The sequence below is a fragment of the Melanotaenia boesemani genome, chromosome 16 (assembly GCF_017639745.1).
Source record: "Melanotaenia boesemani isolate fMelBoe1 chromosome 16, fMelBoe1.pri, whole genome shotgun sequence".
NCBI classification, from domain to species: Eukaryota; Metazoa; Chordata; class Actinopteri; order Atheriniformes; family Melanotaeniidae; genus Melanotaenia; species Melanotaenia boesemani.
Window position 1 is genome coordinate 26,936,881 of NC_055697.1, and position 18,526 is coordinate 26,955,406.

Below are 18,526 nucleotides of genomic sequence, written 5' to 3' on the forward strand. Positions count from 1 at the left end.
AGCACCAAGCAAGCCAAACAAATCTGACTGAGCTGTTTATCATTATCACTTGAATGTCAACTTGGCAAAACCTGCAGCTATAGCTGTTGTATGGAAAGGAGTGAGAGTAATTACACAGACTGGCAGACACACACAAAGCTCGCAAGAGATGCAACAGTGCAATCAGACACACAAACAGACACACACACAGGGTGTTTTTTTTAAATAATAAACAGACTGAGGCAATGCTTTCATGTCTCTTAGTTAACTGTGTGATGAAGCAATTAAATGTCTTTCTCTTTATTTAGTCTTTCTTTACCTCTTTTTGGTTTCCTCTAAGCCTACTTCCATTTTTCTGTGTTCTAACCTATTTCTGTCTTTTCACCTCTCTTCCTTTCCCCTTTGCCTCTTTTTCTTGCGTGGTTCAATGTTTGGAGACTTCAAATTGCCACTGAATTTCATCAGAAAACCCCACTCTCCTCTCTTGCTGCCCTTGTTGCCTCCTGCCAAACATACAAAGATATGCACACGCAAGCTCATGCTGACATGCCACCAGGACCAAATTCATTTAAAAACAACTGGAAAAAATTGAGCTCTAAAAAAATTAATACACACACATGAAAGTAAAAAATGGATGTCTTTTATTCGCAAAAGTGAAAAAAAAATCTTTTAAGGTGTTTGATGCACACGAATCAACAAAACCACACAAAATAGTAGAGAGACATAAGAATGGCTAAAATATTACATGCAAGTAGGCAGACAGTGTGTTTTGAGCTCAGTGATCTCCCTGTGGCTGCAATTAACTATTGCACAAACAGGCAAACATGCTGCCAAATTTATATGCAGGTACAATCACTACCCCCTGGATGGCCTTCAGGATTTGGGTGTTGCTTTTAAAATGTCACACATTTTTATTTCATTTCCTAATGCAAGTAAGCATCCTTGTCAGAGTAATTTCACCTGTTTAGTTAAAACTGTACTAAAATAGCCTCATGGGTCATTTGCTGATGTCTTTTATTACATTTCAAAACCATGCATAGACTATTGGTCGTCAGAGGATCTGAATAGAATGTGTCAAAATTATATCCACTGGCATGTTAATGAAGTATTAATATATTTTAGCTCAAGCTGTGCTTTTGTGTGTGTGTGTGTGTGTGTGTGTGAGTTTTAGTCCCTGTTTACACATTTCCATGAAAAATCCCACATTTTTACCTTTACATATTTAAAAGTAAATTGCATTTACACAATAGCAAAATGAAAACTGCCTCCAAATAGGCAGAAAACACAAATAAGACTTGAAAAGATGTGGTGTGCATGTCAGGCCTGTGGTGGGTGGTGAAACTTTTCAACGAAACACATGTGCACTACATCCTCATCAGACCTTTAAGCAGTGATCCCCAACCCTGGTCCTCAAGGCCCAATATTGTGCAGGTCTTAGATGTCTCCCTGCTGTAGCACACTTGATTCAAATTAGACACCTCTCTGACAAGCTCTGCACAAGTTTGCTAATGAGCCATTAATATGAGTTGGGTGTGTTGAAGCAGGGAAACATCAAATGTCTGCAGGACAGTGGGCCTTGAGGACCAAACATGGGGATCCCTGTCTTAAAGGGCAATAAGCAGAAATTCACCATTTCTAGATTGGAGGAATTAAAAATTGCTATGTGAAGAACTAGAGGTGTAATTTCATCTAGAGTAGGTGACATCACACACCGTCTATCTCTCCAGCCCCATGTCTACCAGCCGTCCGGCCGTGAGTTCATGTAGATTCATGTGAATCGCGTCCGCCTCTCTACTCTCCGAGCCCTCGGCCCTACCTTCCTATAAACCGCTAGAGCAAGCAGACAATGGCAGCTCAAATTTTTGAAACAAAAGGGCAGAGAGCGGAATGAAACCTTCGCCTGCAGACGGCCAGAATCGAACATTACATCTAAAAAAAAACTATGGTTATTGGCGAAGAAGTTATCGGATGAAGAAAGGGACATAACCCAGATTAACATTGGCCTGGTATTTTCAAAGTGAAAAGCATTGCAACAACTAAAGAGCTGACCAGAGCAAGCTTTTCTTCTCTTGGACAGTAAATAACATTGTTATAAGTTACTTAGATCACACAAAATTTTGATGTTGTTTTGCTCAGTGTGTTTGCACATTCGTTAGCTGATGGGACAAATTGGGGATGGAGGGGAGAGGTAGAGGGAATTGTGGGTCATGACACTTTGTTTTGGTCTTCAGGCAATGCACAACAGCAAACCTTGTGGTGAAACGGTTTCACTCTTTGCCACTTTCAGACTTAAAAATTAGTGATGTGTGATACCACTCATTTAAGCCAGTGTGTGGCTGCAAACATCCTTATTTTACTTCTACAACCTTCACTCCATGTTTCAACTGTTTGAAAAATGGAGCCAAAAAAGGTGAGCTATGAGAGGTGGATGGACAATGTCAGTGGATCTTTCAAGTTTCGACATTCTGCACGACAACAACAACAAGAATAGCTGACAAGGTTGCAGAGCTGAATGTAGGGCACACAGTAATAAATTCAGAAAAGGAGGCTAAAACAAGATTATAAGAAGATGAATGACCACAACAGCCGAAGGTGATCTGACTGCCGTACCAACAAGTGGTATCAGCCTGATTTGAATACATTTTCTGGAACTGTGGTGTGGTGGAAATGTAAACCATGCAGATTACCATAAATTCTTATACTCTGAAAAAAAAAAAAATTCCAGGTAATAAAAATGCCTGGAAATGTTAGTGGAAAACTCTTTAAAGTCCACATTTGAGGGTTCAAACAAATTACCCTTTAGGTCATTTGGATGAAATGACTTGATAGTCTAAGCTGCTTTCTCATAGGATGAAACAGAAGCTGTGCACTGTTTCTAAACCCATCCATGTCTATTTACTGCTTAATATAGACACAGCTCTACCAAGGGAGCCTTCTGAAGACTCCATACTGAAGTTAAAATAAGGTTGTCTTAGTTAGAGCGCTCTGTGACATGTCAACACCTCCAATCAGAGGGAATCTGGCAAATCCCAACAAAACATCCATCACAGATTCTTTGTCAGACGTTCTATCAAACAACTGATTGCCTAAAGTTGGTTCTCTAACGGCTTCATTTTTCTCTGAAGTGAGCCAGGAATTGGTTATTGTACAAGTGTAGCCCATGAATGAGTCCAAACTATAAACCCAAACTTCTATTTGTCCCTGAGCATTTCTTGAACCTACTCTGTCTTAACTGCTGCTTGTTTTCTCTTCATCTTTAAAAGTAAACTCAAGGCTTTCCTCCAACAGTTTGACAAATATATGCAGCATCCAAGTCTTCATCTGGGAAAATTAGCTACAGAATACTTTTTTGTTTACAACTGGCACCAAACTTGGACATGACTTGTATGTGTGCACTATGGATGGGTTTAAAAAATTCATTAACTTGGAGATCAATTTTTTATATGTCCTCTTTTCTTATAGCGTGACCTTAGTTTCATTTGACTTACCGATTTGGTTTCCTGTGTCACCTCCATCCAAAATCAGCTTCTCTTGCAGAGATTTTGTCAAACTCAGATGTTCACCAGTATGGGTTAAATTCTCCTATATTTTGCAGCATATTACTGCTGAAATTAGCAGCTAACTCCACTGCGTGCGCCACCACATTCAACAACAGAAAGTGATGTTACCATGAACGTACGTACTTCAATCTTTTGTGGTCTAGATGCAAAAAATACATAAATAAATGGGCCTTGTATTCATTTTCATAAATAGAATAAAGATTTCACATATCAGACGCTGTGTTTCAATTAATCTATCAGCTCTGTAGAATAATTCAGTCTTGCGGTTTTTCAGCAGTCTAATGTGCTCTGCGTGCCAAAAAGACAAAAACAAACCCTTAAACTTAATCTCTAATAAATGGACTGATGTTATTTACTTTATTTAAATGATGGCATGTCATTTCAGACTGTAGATGGTCGTATCCTCACAATCTGCCCCGATGTGCAAAGACAGGTGTGCACACCCCCACCAGCAGACATACAGAGACCATGTGTCCAAAAATATGTGGCATAAATAACAGGTAATAGCCAGACTTCACAAGGTTACCCTCCACCCCACCAACTAAACTAAGCTACCGACATTTAGCTACAGTATTCACCAACTTCTCTGCTCTATCTTAATCAAAGAGCCGATAGTGTAGATCTAAACTGCAGCTGGATCTCAACTACACCTTTTCCAAGCACCTGCTCAGCTTCTGTTTAGTTAGTAATGTGTTTGAGAGCAAAGCAGCCTTTCTGTCATAGCATTGGTAGATGAACGTGACAGTAGTCCACAGTAGTCCACAGTAGTGCACACATCAAGGTTTTCATTTGTCTCTTTATTCAGCGCAAAAACTCCACATGCCGGACATCTATCAGGTGCGGGAATATTTGACGCCCTGGAAAATGTCTTTAATATTCAAGAAAAATAAGTGGTGTTACACAATTCACTGTAAATGAATCAATATCAAATCAAATTGGATTTAATCAAAATCAAATCGAAATAGACTGTTGTGAATCAAATCAAAATGATTCAGGAAATTAGTGACGATACCCAGCCCTCGTGTGCACCTTTCTTTGTTGTATGTATGCCCTGCCCTCTCTCCATGCACAGCAAAAATCACATCCTATGTGAAAGTGGCTTCTGGATTAGGTAGTGGCTGGCAGGTTTCTCCAGGAATCAATATTCATGGATAGAGAGAAGTGTGTTAAAAGGTCCAAATCAGGCTGCTTATAGAGCAGTAATTCCTTCAATGCCAAAAATGAACTTAATTCGGTCTGAAAACGTGTTTTTAACAGAAAACAACAAGGAAAACAATACAGGTCATTTATCATTATCAAAAATTATCAAATTTCAGTCAAAGAGCATCCATGTGATATTCTTCTGTTTTCTGAGCACTAGCATTTGTTATAGTTGTCAATAAGAAAAGAACATACAAGAATCAAATGAGTAAGAAAACATTGGTGTGGTTAGAAGCTGGTCTCATAATTTAATACAGCAAAATGTAGAACTACACTGTTCATAAGCTAGAAGAATCACTCAGTGACACAAATACTTGTGTTCTGCTTGTTCCTACAGAGATCTGAGAAATAAGCAGAACATCTTGACACCGTGTGATATGGCGAGGTCATGTAACGTATTAAAATAATGTGCAGACATCACATAAAGCAACAAGCTTCTCCTCCATTGAACTGTAGTGTGTAAGATGTTTGTGTTTTTCTCTGTCAGGTGCCAGGCAGGAGCCAGGTTGACAAGTCTTCTTCAAGACACCACTTTCGTATCAGATGCAATAATTTAGAGCAGAGCAGAAATCAAATTCTATTCTAGTTTACTGGATAAAATTAGACAACTGCATATTTTCTTTACTGTAACCAAGATTTGTGAAATAAATCTCATACACAAAAATGCTAAAAAAAAAAACAAAATATAGTCAAAACCTCAAAAAAAATAATGTAATGTAATAAAACTAAAACTAAAACTATAAAATGTCAATTTTCAATTCAGTATTACTTGAATTTGAATGTGCTTTTGTCACTGCACACACTGAGTTTGCATTCAGCTCTTTGGCCTACCCTCATATTAATTATGCACTGGGATCAGACCTGGCGCTATGGGCGGGACCACATTGGATAAGACCCGCCCATTTATAAGTCTGGCCCGCCCATCTAGCCTTTTCATTTTAATATATATATACATTTCAATATCATTTGAATTTATAACTATTTAACAGTTATTTTTATAGTAGTACTAAATTTTAAAAAGTAGAATCAGTTCCCATATGTGCCTTTTTTTCCTGAGAGAAAGTTGTTTGTATTAACATCATAAATTTCCTCCTGGGATGTGGATTCTGTAAAAAAACCCAAAGTTGAGAACAGATTATCTAAAAGCTAAACGCTAGAATACTCGGCCAAGATTGTCACTTGTTATTACACTTTGATCTGTGCAGGTGTGGTCACATCATTGTTGGACTATTTACAAAAGGAAATTAGTCACAGACTTGGCAGTTGGTCACACAAACGTGTCTGACCAGGGTGAAATATTGAGGAATTTACCGTCAAGCACTGATCAGCTGAGTGTTTGTCTTCAACACATGAAATTAGACTGCCATTGAGAAAATTGAGGCTTACATCAAAAGATATTTCCATAAAAGGATTTCTTCTCGTGCACATCTGGGATAGCAGTGTGATTCAGTAGGGCATATTCATTTGCATGAGAGGAAGTGGGAAAAAAAAAGTCTTAATCTCATCTAAGCAATCCTTAATCAGCTCAGTCCAGCCCTTCCTCTCATGGTTTTTTGCTTCCTACTAACAGCTGTGTCAATCTTCCTCTAATGTGTTTAAAAAGTTTGATTCTGGGCCACGTACATGGTGCATGTTTTTGTGTCCTTATAGTCTCTCTGCATGGTTATCTCTGAAAGTGAAACAGTGTCCAATCAGATGTCAACTTTGAGTTTTTCTTTATTTATTTTTCATCATTTGGAGCCTCTGAAGCCACAAAACATCCATCCATACATACATTTTCCAAACCGCTTGTTCCAATTCAGGTTCGCGGGAAAGCTGGAGCCTATCCAAGCCATTTGCAGGCGAGGGGCATTTATATTAGACAAAATTAGCAACATTTCAATGATAGGGATTTTCTCTTGAAGTTTTGCCTTAAGTGAACATAACATCGAAACATGGAAAGGTTGTTCAGATTAAACTACAGAAAATGTAAACATTCACAAATATGGCCAATAAATTTGAAGTTTGTATGACTAAGAAGCTTTGAAATAATCCTATTTATTTATTTCTAAGTTTCTTTTAATTTGAGAAGCGCTCACCAATAAACAATGCCTTTAATGGCTTTTAAATGGGTGCGACTGCTATGGAGTTGTTTCAGTCAGATTAAAGTAACTGTTGTCCAGCTGTGGTCTGGTCAGAAGTTTCCATCAACTCAACAGGAAGACAAAGGTCACAGGGTTTCCCAGTGCTTTGTGTGTGTGTTGACTGTGGCTACTGTTTCAATGGGAGGAAGTCGGTGTGACCCTACACAGAAGAAGAATTCCTCAGTCGACTGCCATTCAAACTATTCACCTATTACACCGCCATGGCATCATGTTTCCTTTCCTGTTGGTCACTGCTGTTGACTCATGATGAACAAGTGAGTAATCTAATTAGATTTCAGGTGAGGAAAAGAATCTACATCAGCATTTCATTACAAAACAGCCAACTGAGAGTGTAACCTAAAGCAGAAGAGGCTTTTACTGGCATTGTCTGAGTTGTGCTTTGTTTTCCATTTCTGTGTTTAACTGTTGTGTTTTGGTTTTTCCATTGCCCGTATTCTAGTTTTTTTTTTATTATTGATTCACATCCTTGCTTCCTATTTTTCCAGAGATTTTCCCTTGTGTATTCTGCTGAGTTTGTGAGTTTGCTTCCATTCTTGTTTCAATGTCAGGTCTAAATTTGCTTGCCTCATGTACATCTTGTCATTATCTCCCTCAGTATATATAGTTTGGGGTTTTCTTTGTTCAGTGCCTCAACATCTACCTTGTGTTGTGTTGTGTGCTCCTTCTATCTGCCAGGTAAGTTTGTGGTTTAGTGCACTCGGTTTCTTGGCTGATGCTACTGAACCTCCTGTCATAGCAGTGCCTTCTTTTTTTAAAATAAAGTTTTATTATTGTACTTCACCTGCCTCTGGAACTTTGTCAGGATTTGTGACCTTTAAAATACTTTCACCTACTCAAAGAAGAAAAATATGAATCCACAAATTTAATTTAAAAACCATGAAAAAGATGGCCAGTTCCCATTAAACAAGCTCTTATTATAACCATTATGACTGAATATCTACACCAACAGATTCCCCTTCTTTTTCCTCTCTATTTAATAAATTTCATTAAAGCATTGATGTTTCAGTCATGGTCTTCATAAGGTCTACAAATAAGCTAACTCCTTCAAGCAACTTCTCCTGCTTATTTTGTGGGTACACCAGCAGTACTGCCATGTGAAGAGACATTAAGCATTAATATCATATTATTGTGAGGAGTGAGCTTTGCTTCTATAAGGAAAGGAGCACAGAAAACATAATCGTACAATTTCTAAGCCCTCACTGTAAAAATTAATTGTTTTGGAATGTGGACTAATGTAGCTATTAGAAGTTTAATTCTTAGATTATGCTAATAAAGAGATAAACCCATGTCCAGAAGGTTAAGCAAGGAAAGCAAACCTATTGAATATTGAAATCTGCAGTTATGTTTTGTGAATTGATCAAATTGTCACAGAGAGACTAAATGAGAATTGTGATAAAATTTCTTATATTTTTTTTGCATGTTGTGTTGTGCTCAGAATGGTAATTTTCTTTTTTTTCATTTTATATGTATGTACATATTTTGCCATGAGTTTTATGTTTTTATGGGGGTGGAATTGGTTTTAAACTTAAGGAAAACACACATTTTTCCCCACCTGTGTTGAACTCTGCTGAATAGTAGTAGCAGCTGCAGATGATTGCTGGCCAAATGACACTGGAGGGACAAAGAGGCTAAAAAGCAGACTGGTGGCGGCAGTAATGAGTCCCTGGTGTGTGTCCTACCCCAAGCTGCTATTTGTTAGTTATTGTTGTAAATATTTTGGTGGCTGTGTCTGGTTTCCTGTGTGGAGTTGCACAGAATCTGTGGATTTATAAATCCCTGTATGTAGTTCCCTGTCGCTGCGACAAGTGACCACCTCTGTCTAGCTGCCACTGGGATTCTGGCCTGTGATATCCTCTGCCCTGGATCTACATAGTCTCCGGCCCACCCCAAAGTGGTCGCCTGTGAGGTAGCTGGAAGTTATGGGAGCTAGATCTGTCTGCTCCCGGTATGATGGTGAGTCAAAGCAAAGAAAAAAAAAAACATACTGTAACCACACAAGGGAAAACTACTGAGACTGGCCTGCTACAAATAAATTATAGTTGACTGAGCTGTTTGTAGTTTGATTGTATTTTAGCCTAACTTCTTACCTTGGTGTTTGTATTACTTGTTTTGTGTGGAGACACTGCCGGCTTCTCTTTTATTTTTATTTTTTTCTTATTTTAATAAGACATTAATTGAAATAAAATTTACTTCTATACTTGAAATCGTTTGTCTGCTCTGTTGTGATTGCTCCCAGCAAACCATGACTTGTAGTATAGTCCCTGTTTTGCTGGGTGGCGTTGTCTGATAGTGTCTCACAAAATATCACCACAAAGACATGTTTGTGGTACACTTGACTTGATGCAATCCTTGGCTTACTAATAGGTGCTACTGCTAAGACAAATATTACCCTTGTCCCTGAAGGACTTGATGTAGGAAACATTTCAAATGGGTCTTACTTTAATAAAAATATTTATAAGAATCTTTTGCAGGGCAGGAAATCCAAGAAGTCTAAAAAGCATGAACCCAAACTTCAAACATACAGAATCATCTTCTGATTTTTAATTCACTAACTCGCATCTGCATTTGAGTCCTCTTTTTGAACACCTTACTCAATTTCCTCTCCAGGTTCTGTTCTGTCTGGTAATCCCCACGCTCTGGGGAAGCTAAGTCTTAGAAAGGATGCAACAAACTGAAACACTGAATGCCCTGTGTAGTAGCAGTTTACCTTTGTTTTTTGGTATATATTCCTTTGTGAAACATGGACATAAACCTAGTGATCATAAGATAAAAAAGGAATGCCGGAATTCCCATCAGCCTCCACTATACCATGTGTAAATCAAATCTTAGCAGGTTTATTCCACTATGTGGATTTTCTGTTCCATAACAGAGATGAATTGAAATAAGAGTTAAGAGGAGTGATACAGCTTTCAAGCGAAACCCAAATCCTCTTTCTCTCCCTTCCCATTTACACAAATCCTCACCTTCTTTCACCCTTTTCACAGTCAGTACATGTTACTTTATAAAGGCTTTGTATTTTTGCAATCTCGACAATCCCCTAGGGATCTAGATGTAAAAAGAAGTAGCTAGCTAAATATAAAATAAACAGGCTAAGGAAGGAGATATTAAAAAAAAAAAAAAAGCATTCAGAGTTCTGTGTTTTTGGTCAGTTCAGTCATAAGAGGACTTTAAAGTTAGAATAAATATACACAAAAAGGAGCTATTATCACATGAAATGAAAACTAATTTCATGTCCCAGTTGTGTATATGTAGTTTAAAAGAGGTCAACTAAATAATAGGAAGAATCTCTTCACTTCCTCAAAATATCTGCATACTAAAAACAACAGCACATAAGTCTGGCTGGAAAACTATTTTATACTAGCCCTAAAAAAGTGACATGTAAAATGAGTTTAAAAAAAAAACTTTTAAATGTAAAATATTTTAAATAATTTTTACTGAGTTTTCATTGTTGTTACTATAAATTGCTTTGGAAAATATATTTTTTAATGTGATTCTGTATGTGCACATGTATGTTTTTTTGGATATGAATGTTTTGTTTTGTCTATTGTTGATAGTGTTCAATTATTTTATTTATTTATTCATTCATTCATTCATTCATTTTCAGTATTGATAATTTTATGTTCAATTCAATTTCTTACCTTTTAGGTGTGGGGTGATAGGGGGCATGGGGTGGGTTGGGGTTTTGAGGTGTGGGTGTTAAATTGTATCGTGATTTATCTGTTTGAATAGAGCAATATTTCTTGTACTGATGCTCTATATATGGACCCCCAGAAGCCTTGCTGCAACCTAGCAGCAGATAATGGAGATCCTTCACACAATCACACACATATCATACCTGCTACAATCTGTGTCCAGATAATAAATCCAACTAGAGGGTTGACACATGAAAGCTTGCGCCATGTTCATCCGTTTAAGATCAAATTTGCATATAAGAATGGGTTTATTATGCAAAAAGAAGTTTTCAGTCACTTCACACAAATCTTCTTATTCATACCACTTAAAACATTTTAAATGTATTAGTTTGATATATTTTTCATATTTCTCTTGTATCATATTTAATATTTTTTATATTCCTTTTTGCATTTATATGATTCATTTTTATTTTGATTCCTTTTTATTATATCAACACCAAAATGACTTCAAACAACTGAAAAGACCAATAAATGATATGTTCCTAAATCCTAAATTCCAAAAATCAAAGTACTTAAGAACACATTTCAAAGACCTAGCAGCTGTCTGTGTTTTGAATGAGCTGTGACTCAAGAAAATCTGCAATATTACAGCAACGGTAAGAGACTGCTGCAGCGTTTAAACAACAATTCTGCGTGATTCATGTGTGAACTGTTTGATCTAAGCCTCCCGCCCTCTTGGGGACATTTCTGTGGTGGTCCCATGTTTCTATAACGTAACGGTCAAAAGATTTTCTGCATCTGCCCACAATGGGAAACCAGCTTAATTGTCATGCTTGCGCCTCCTCCACCGGGGCACTGATCTTCTCCGTCTACTGATCCCTGGTTCGGACTTCAATACCCATCATTTCTCTGCCTCTGCCATCTTGGATGCCACCTGTGATCAATCATCATCAGTCTCATGAACAACACCTGTCCACATTGTGACTTATACCATCAGTTCACCCTAGTCTTTGTGTAGTCTTGTTTCCATGCTCCTGTACTCATTCTGCTGACCACACTGGATCAAATCTTCTCACACTGCTGCCTGCGTATGTGTCTGCCTTTACCCTGGTCAGAGCTTACATTAATCTGGTGAAATCAAGAAAAAACTCTCATATCATTAACTTTCTTAGGAAGTAGTTGTTACAACATAAAAAATATTAATGACATTAAATAAATTTTGTTGCTGATATTTCATATATCCAAGACTCTAATCGCCATCAAAGCCTCTGCCCTGTAATGTTTATTTTATAGAAAATGTTAGTTTTATGTCTTTTGTCTATTAATTTAAATTATTAAACTGTCATTTCAAGGGTTAAAAGTCTTATAATGAAGGAAGGTATAAAGGTGTTTAAGTGAGTTATGAAAAAAAAAGTCAAATAAAATGCTCATGTATAATTTTGTTGCCAAATAAGGGATTTTCTGACAAAACATAAAAAAATACAAAGGGCATTACATCTAATTTAGTGTCTGATCACCACCAAAGACCATTCCCATTTTATATTTTTCATATGAAAATAATTCCATTTTTTTTCTTTTCTTTTTTTTCAATAATGAGGCCATAATTAAAATATTCAAACTAGGATTTAAAGGGTTAAGATCCTAAAAATGACTTAATGTCTTGCATGGGTTAAACTAAATCAGCTCTGTTTGCCTGGTTAGTGCAGTTCATTTGATCTGGTGTGAGAACTGTCAGTCACCAGCTACAGTTGACAGAAAAAAACACATTACATTCTTTTGTGATTTGGAAACATAATTTCATATACTCGGAAAGTTTACATCACTCATTTTTGTCTAAGTGGTTCAAACAAACCAGATAGATCTATCTATCAAACTACTGGAGATGGGTTGGTAGGTCAGTAAGTAGTCCTCAGGTTATAACTGACTAGTGTTGTTGTTCCCCAACGAGTCCGATATGGACATAAAGTGGTAAACAGTATATAATTTGTCCGTTTACCTTATAATATTGCATTTTCTCCTTTTTACTGCTCATTTGGTTTTCTTACACACTAAGTATTTTGCCATCATCAGTCCTTTTCCTTGTATTTAGTGCTAATGAAGTAGCTGACATTTATCTTTGCATTGTTATGCATTTAATAATTTTGTGATTATTTGCCCAAGTTAGTTCCATGCCAAAGTAGTCTGGCAGAACTTCTTTCCATGTTAACAACAACAACAACAAATCTGATCCTTTAACTTCTTGCATTTATTCTAAGTCCTGCACTAAAGGTCACTGACCCCGGTCACTGCCACAATGAAGAGGTGAGACAAAGGTAGAAAACACTGAAGCCCAGTCATAAACACAGGAGGCAGCGGTGGTTGGATTTTATCCCAGGCGACAACAGCATCTGGAGTGTGCATGTGTTAATCTGAGCAGAGTGTGTGTTTAAAGCGCTATTGGATGATCTGCCTTCCTATCCACTAGATAAGATGGAAGAGGGTGGGGGGTGGTCTAAGCTTGTTATTAGGAGCGGCCAGATTCTCTGGAAAGGGAGAGGAAATCCCTATCTGTTTCTGAATTTCCCATCTATCTCTGGATTTTGAGTTTCCACTCCCCCTCAAACAATCATCCTCCTCCACTGTTCCTGCAATGGTGGAATAAGAAGCATTTCCCAGAAAGCAACAGAAAATTGATTGTTAGAGGGTTTATCCAGTGCTAATGTCTACACAAAAATCCCCCCACAACCCCCTTCCCCACTCAAAGGAATGGGATTATAATAAAGTGCTGCAAGAATTGTAATACCTGCTCCATGTTTTTCATTATCTATATATGATGAAAAGAGACTCAGAAAACTAAAAGAATGAAAAGATTTAAAGGGTTAAAGGACAAATCCGGATTTTATTTTTAAGCCTTCAGAGTGTATGTTTTACTGTATGCATAGTTTACAATCCAAGATTACCCAAGCAGTAAATACGTAGTGTTTTGCTCAGTTTAATCAGTTTTGTTATATATGATACTGACCCCAATCCTTAAACCATTAATGTTTCTCTAACTTTATAAAATAGTTTTTAACCAAAACCAGAACCCTTCTCTAATCCTAACCAAGTTTTTGAAAATACACTTAACCAAATCTGAACCATACCAATCATAACATACATTTATTAGCTAATTTATTGTCAAAGATGCACTAACTGATTTTTGTAATATGAACAGTATTTTATTGATATGGACAGTAAGATACTGTAAAACATGTATAAAGTACAAATACTGTAAAGTGCAATGGGTTATGGGAAATTACATGCTCTCTACTGTAATTCCCCTGTACTGTAAATCAAATTATTATTGTAAAGCTACATGCAAAGCACTGGCCAATGACAAGGGAGGTTTTTCTCTTTTTTTTTCAACTCAAGAAGACAGAAAAAAACTTTACAAATTTTCAGAAATTCTACAAAAAGGTTAATAAACGATTTTTAAGTAAACCCCCACCCCCACGTTTTCAAATAATTTTGAAAGATAGCTTGCTTTTTTTTTTCTCATCTGTATTTTAATTTTTTGCAGTGTGGCCATAAATGGTGTTTATCACTCCTACTTTTATGGAAAGCTTTTGGTACGGTTGTACCTTGAGTTTAATTGACCACTAACTGATTAAAGACAGTATTTCATCTCAAACTGTACTTTTGAAAAGTGTTTCTGAAATACTGCATCTTGTGTTTATACACTGCTCAAAAAAATAAAGGGAACACTTGAACAACACATCTTAGATCTCAATGAATGAAATATTCCAGTTAAATATCTTCATTTATCACATAGTTGAATGTGTGTTGAGAATAAGACAGGATAAGAATTATCAATGGAAATCTAAATCATTAACTCATGGAGGTCTGGATTCAGACTCGTACTCAAACTAAAGTGGAAAGATCAGATCACAGGCTGACCCAGCTTCTGTGGAAATTCTTCAGGACAATTCAAAATGAAGTTCAGAAGTGTGTGATTGTCCTCCACGTGCCTATTTGCTTTCTCTACAACATCTGGGCATGCTCCTGATGAGATGACGAATGTTCTAAGGGATGCTCAATTGGATTCAGGTCAGGTGAACGGACAGGCCAGTCCATAGCATCAATGCCATTGTCATGCACGAGCTACTGATATGCTCCTGGCGCATTAAGTCAAACATTGTCATGCATTAGAAGGAACCAAGGCTCCACTGCAGCAGCATATGGCCTGACAATGGGTCTGAGGATCTCATCCTGGTACCTAATAGCAGTCAGGGACCCTCTGGCTAGCACATGAAGGTCTGTGTAGCCCTCTAAGGATATGCCTTCCCAGACCATCACTGACCCACTGCCAAACCGGTTATGCTGTAGGATGTTGCAGGCCAACTCTCCCACGTATGTAACATGCACTTAATGTGAACCTGCTCTCATCTATGAAAAGCACAGGGTGCCAATAGCTAATCTGCCAATCGTGTTCTTCTCTGGCAAATGCCAGTTGGGCTGCATGGTGTTGTGTTGTGAGCACAAGCCCCACTTGAGGACGTCAGGCCCTCATACCACCCTCACTAAGTCTGTTTCTGACAGTTTAAGCAGAAACATGCTCATTAGTGGCCTGCTGGAGGTCATTTTGTAAGGCTCTGGCAGCACTTCTCCTATTCCTCCTTGTACAAATGAGCAGATATCCGTCCTGCTGCTGGGTTGTTGTCCTCTAAAATTAAATGAAGACAAAACTGAGATTGTTGTTTGGTAGCAAAGAAAGTAGGATCAGCACTGGTAAACACCTGGAGACTCAGGCTCTTAAAATCACTGACCAAGTTCGCAACTTTGGAGTGTTGATAGGCTCAGATCTGACTTTCAGCAGCCACATTAAAGCTTCACTAAGAAACTTTTTACCAGCTCAGAAACGTCAACAGAATTAAATGTTTAGTCTCCCAAAAAGACCAAGAGAAACTCATCCATGCATTCATCTCAAGTAGACTGGATCACTGTAATGGTCTTTTAACAGGACTTCCTAAAAAGAGCATTAAACATCTGCAGCTCATCCAAAATGGTGCTGCTAGTTTTAACCAAGACTAAGAGATCTGAACACATCACACCAGTTTTGAAATCTTTACACTGGCTTCCAGTCAGTCACAGAATAGATTTTAAAACCCTTCTGATTGTTTACAAATCCCAGAACAGTTTAAGCCCAGAATATATCTGTGATGTGTTCAGAGAATATAAACCTAGCAGAGCTCTTAGATCCAAAGACTCTGGTCAACTAGTCCAGACCAGAGTCCAGACTAAACATGGAGAAGCAGCATTTAGCTGTTATGCTGCAAACAAGTGGAACAAACTGCCAGTGGAGATTAAACTTTCACCAAATGTAGACATTTTTAAATCCAGGTTAAAAACATTTCTTTTCTTATACACCTATTCATGAAATCTAGACAGTAACTTTTTAACTCATCTTGCTTTTAATCATTTTAATGTAATTCATTTTATTTTGATTCTTGCTATTTGTTGCTTTTACTTCTGAATATCTGTAATGTTTTTAATGTTTTATATAAAGCATTTTGAATTGTCCTATAGATGAAATGTACAATACAAATAAACTTGTCTTGGCTTGCTTCGCTTCTTACGGCCCCCTCCACATCTCCTTATGTACACTGCCTCACTGATGAGGGAACTGGCAAAATGCAAATGTGACCAAAAATCAGCCAGAAAAATGAAGTCAGGGAAACGGTCTGTGACCACCGCCTGCAGGACCATTCCTTTATAGGGGTTGTCTAGCTAATTGCTTCACATTTCCACTTGTTGTCTGATAAGCAAGACACTGTATCATGAATCACTTAAAGCCCAGTATACAAAAGAGTGCAAATCTGCTAGCATGCATTTGCTGAAGGATGTAAGATGCAAAAAATGGAAAAAAGATGGAAAGTTTTTTTTTCAGCAGTGCACATCTTCAGTAACCAAATATCCTGTACCAGGATTCTTTAGAAGTGGTAAACCGTGCTTATTCCTGCTGGAATCAAAAGGAACAGTTTGTCATTTTCATGACTGTCAGAAATTCTTCTTCAAAAAAGGTCTGCTATAAATTCCACACAGCTTGTTGTACTTTGTAAGATTTGAGGAATCTGGAAAAGACAGGACTGGTCAGAGTTAAAATAATCCAAGGAGCTGCTTTTAAAAATCACAGGACACAACCTTGGATCACACGTGATTTGTGATTTCAAACAAAACATTAGTATATCTAACAATTTCTGTCACTGTGCATCATTGACAGAAATACCTTTTACAATGTTCCAACCAAATTAGGCCTCACATGCACAAGCAAAGTTATAAAAAAAATCTTTAAATTAACTTTCCATGAACTCCCAGTTAGCTGATGTCCAAGGTTTTAAATGTGGCTCTGTGTGTAGTAGTGTTAGCTTTATGTATGGTCCAGGGCTCCCACCATGCTTAGGACAAACTCTTTGAAAGTGTAGTTTCCACAAATCGGGCAGTATTCATTAAGCAGCTTGTTGCTGTGGGGAAACATTTTCAGATACAACCAACTGAACAGGATTATATCTTTAATTATGCTGGCACCGATGTCAACAACAAACCTTGTGAAGTGTGCACAGAGTCAAAAGTTGGCAGGGAACCTTGCTCAGAACTAGTGTTTGCTCCGACTACTTCCTCAACGCGTAGGTGATCACATTACAAATCTGCTGGAGAATGAGATTTGGCAGTTATGCCTGTAGCTATGTGAGATAACTTATGTGGTGACAGCCCCCAAAATACATGCAAACTAGCATGTAGAATCTTTGAAAGTTCTCACTGAGAAGCAAATTGATGCAAGAACTTCACTCACAGCTACACCACTGAAAACATAGATTTTTTTTACTGTACTATCTAGAACTCACTTTGGTCCTCTAATTAATTTATGGATATTGCATTCTGAAAGCAAGCACACATTTTTCAAACAATGTGCAAGGAAGTTGCATAACTTCAAAAGGCTAAACAGGACTGGCAGAGAGACACAGTTTCTTCAATTTTATCCTAAGGCTGGCAATTTCTTGACATTGACAGCAAGCTGATGAGTTTGATAGCCGCTTCCATGGCATCCAGGAAGCTGTTAAATTAAGAGGGATCCAAGGGGGCACAGCAATAACACTTGCTACTACATACACTACCAGTCGTAAGTTTTGGGAAGCTTTTCAATTGGATTTAATGGGAAAGTGCTCCCAAAGTTATGACCAGAAGTGTACAAGAACTTTGTATGAAGCCGGAGTTATGTTCGCCACAGTTCTCTCCTTCAAGACAATTTGTTGACCACAGATGTTAAAGGGGCTAATGGGGCTGGCCATTATAAACAAAGGCTGAAACCAACAACACACTACAGGGTGTTAAAGCACAGTTCAGCCTGGCTAACAAAAAACACAGAAACATCAGAAACAGGAGATGCTTTATGTCCTTCTGTAGGCTCTAAACCATGAAACCAACCCTGAACCATCGGACCAAACCTGAACACAGAGGACCCTGACCACCCATTGCTTTATTTAGTCCTGCCATTTGGAAGTTTCCAGTGTTCTTCCACAATGGCTGATGCAGCAGCTCAAACAGATAACAGCAGATCAGTTGCAATGGTACAGTGACAGGAAAACAGCTGAAAAACTATTGAGAGTTTTCATGTGCCGTTACACAAACAAAAACATGTACTTGTCTGTGTGATTTACCATGTTCCATCCATCCATCCATTTTCTGTACCGTTTATTTCAGTTGAGGGTCATGGGGAAGCTAGATCCTGTCCCAGCAATTAGCAGGCAGGAGGTAGGGTAACCCCTGGACAGTTTGCCAGTCTATCACAGGACTATTACCATGTTTTATTTTATAATATTATTAGGGATGGGCACATTAATGCATTATTTTGGCACAGTTGTTCTTGGCTCTGAACACACCGACTAGGGCTGGAGGGATCAATCCAAATATCAGTCTGTCCTCCTGTCAAGTTCCTGGGTGTCATGAGGCTGAAAGTAAAAAGAGATAACTTGGACAATACTATTTCTCTAGTTAT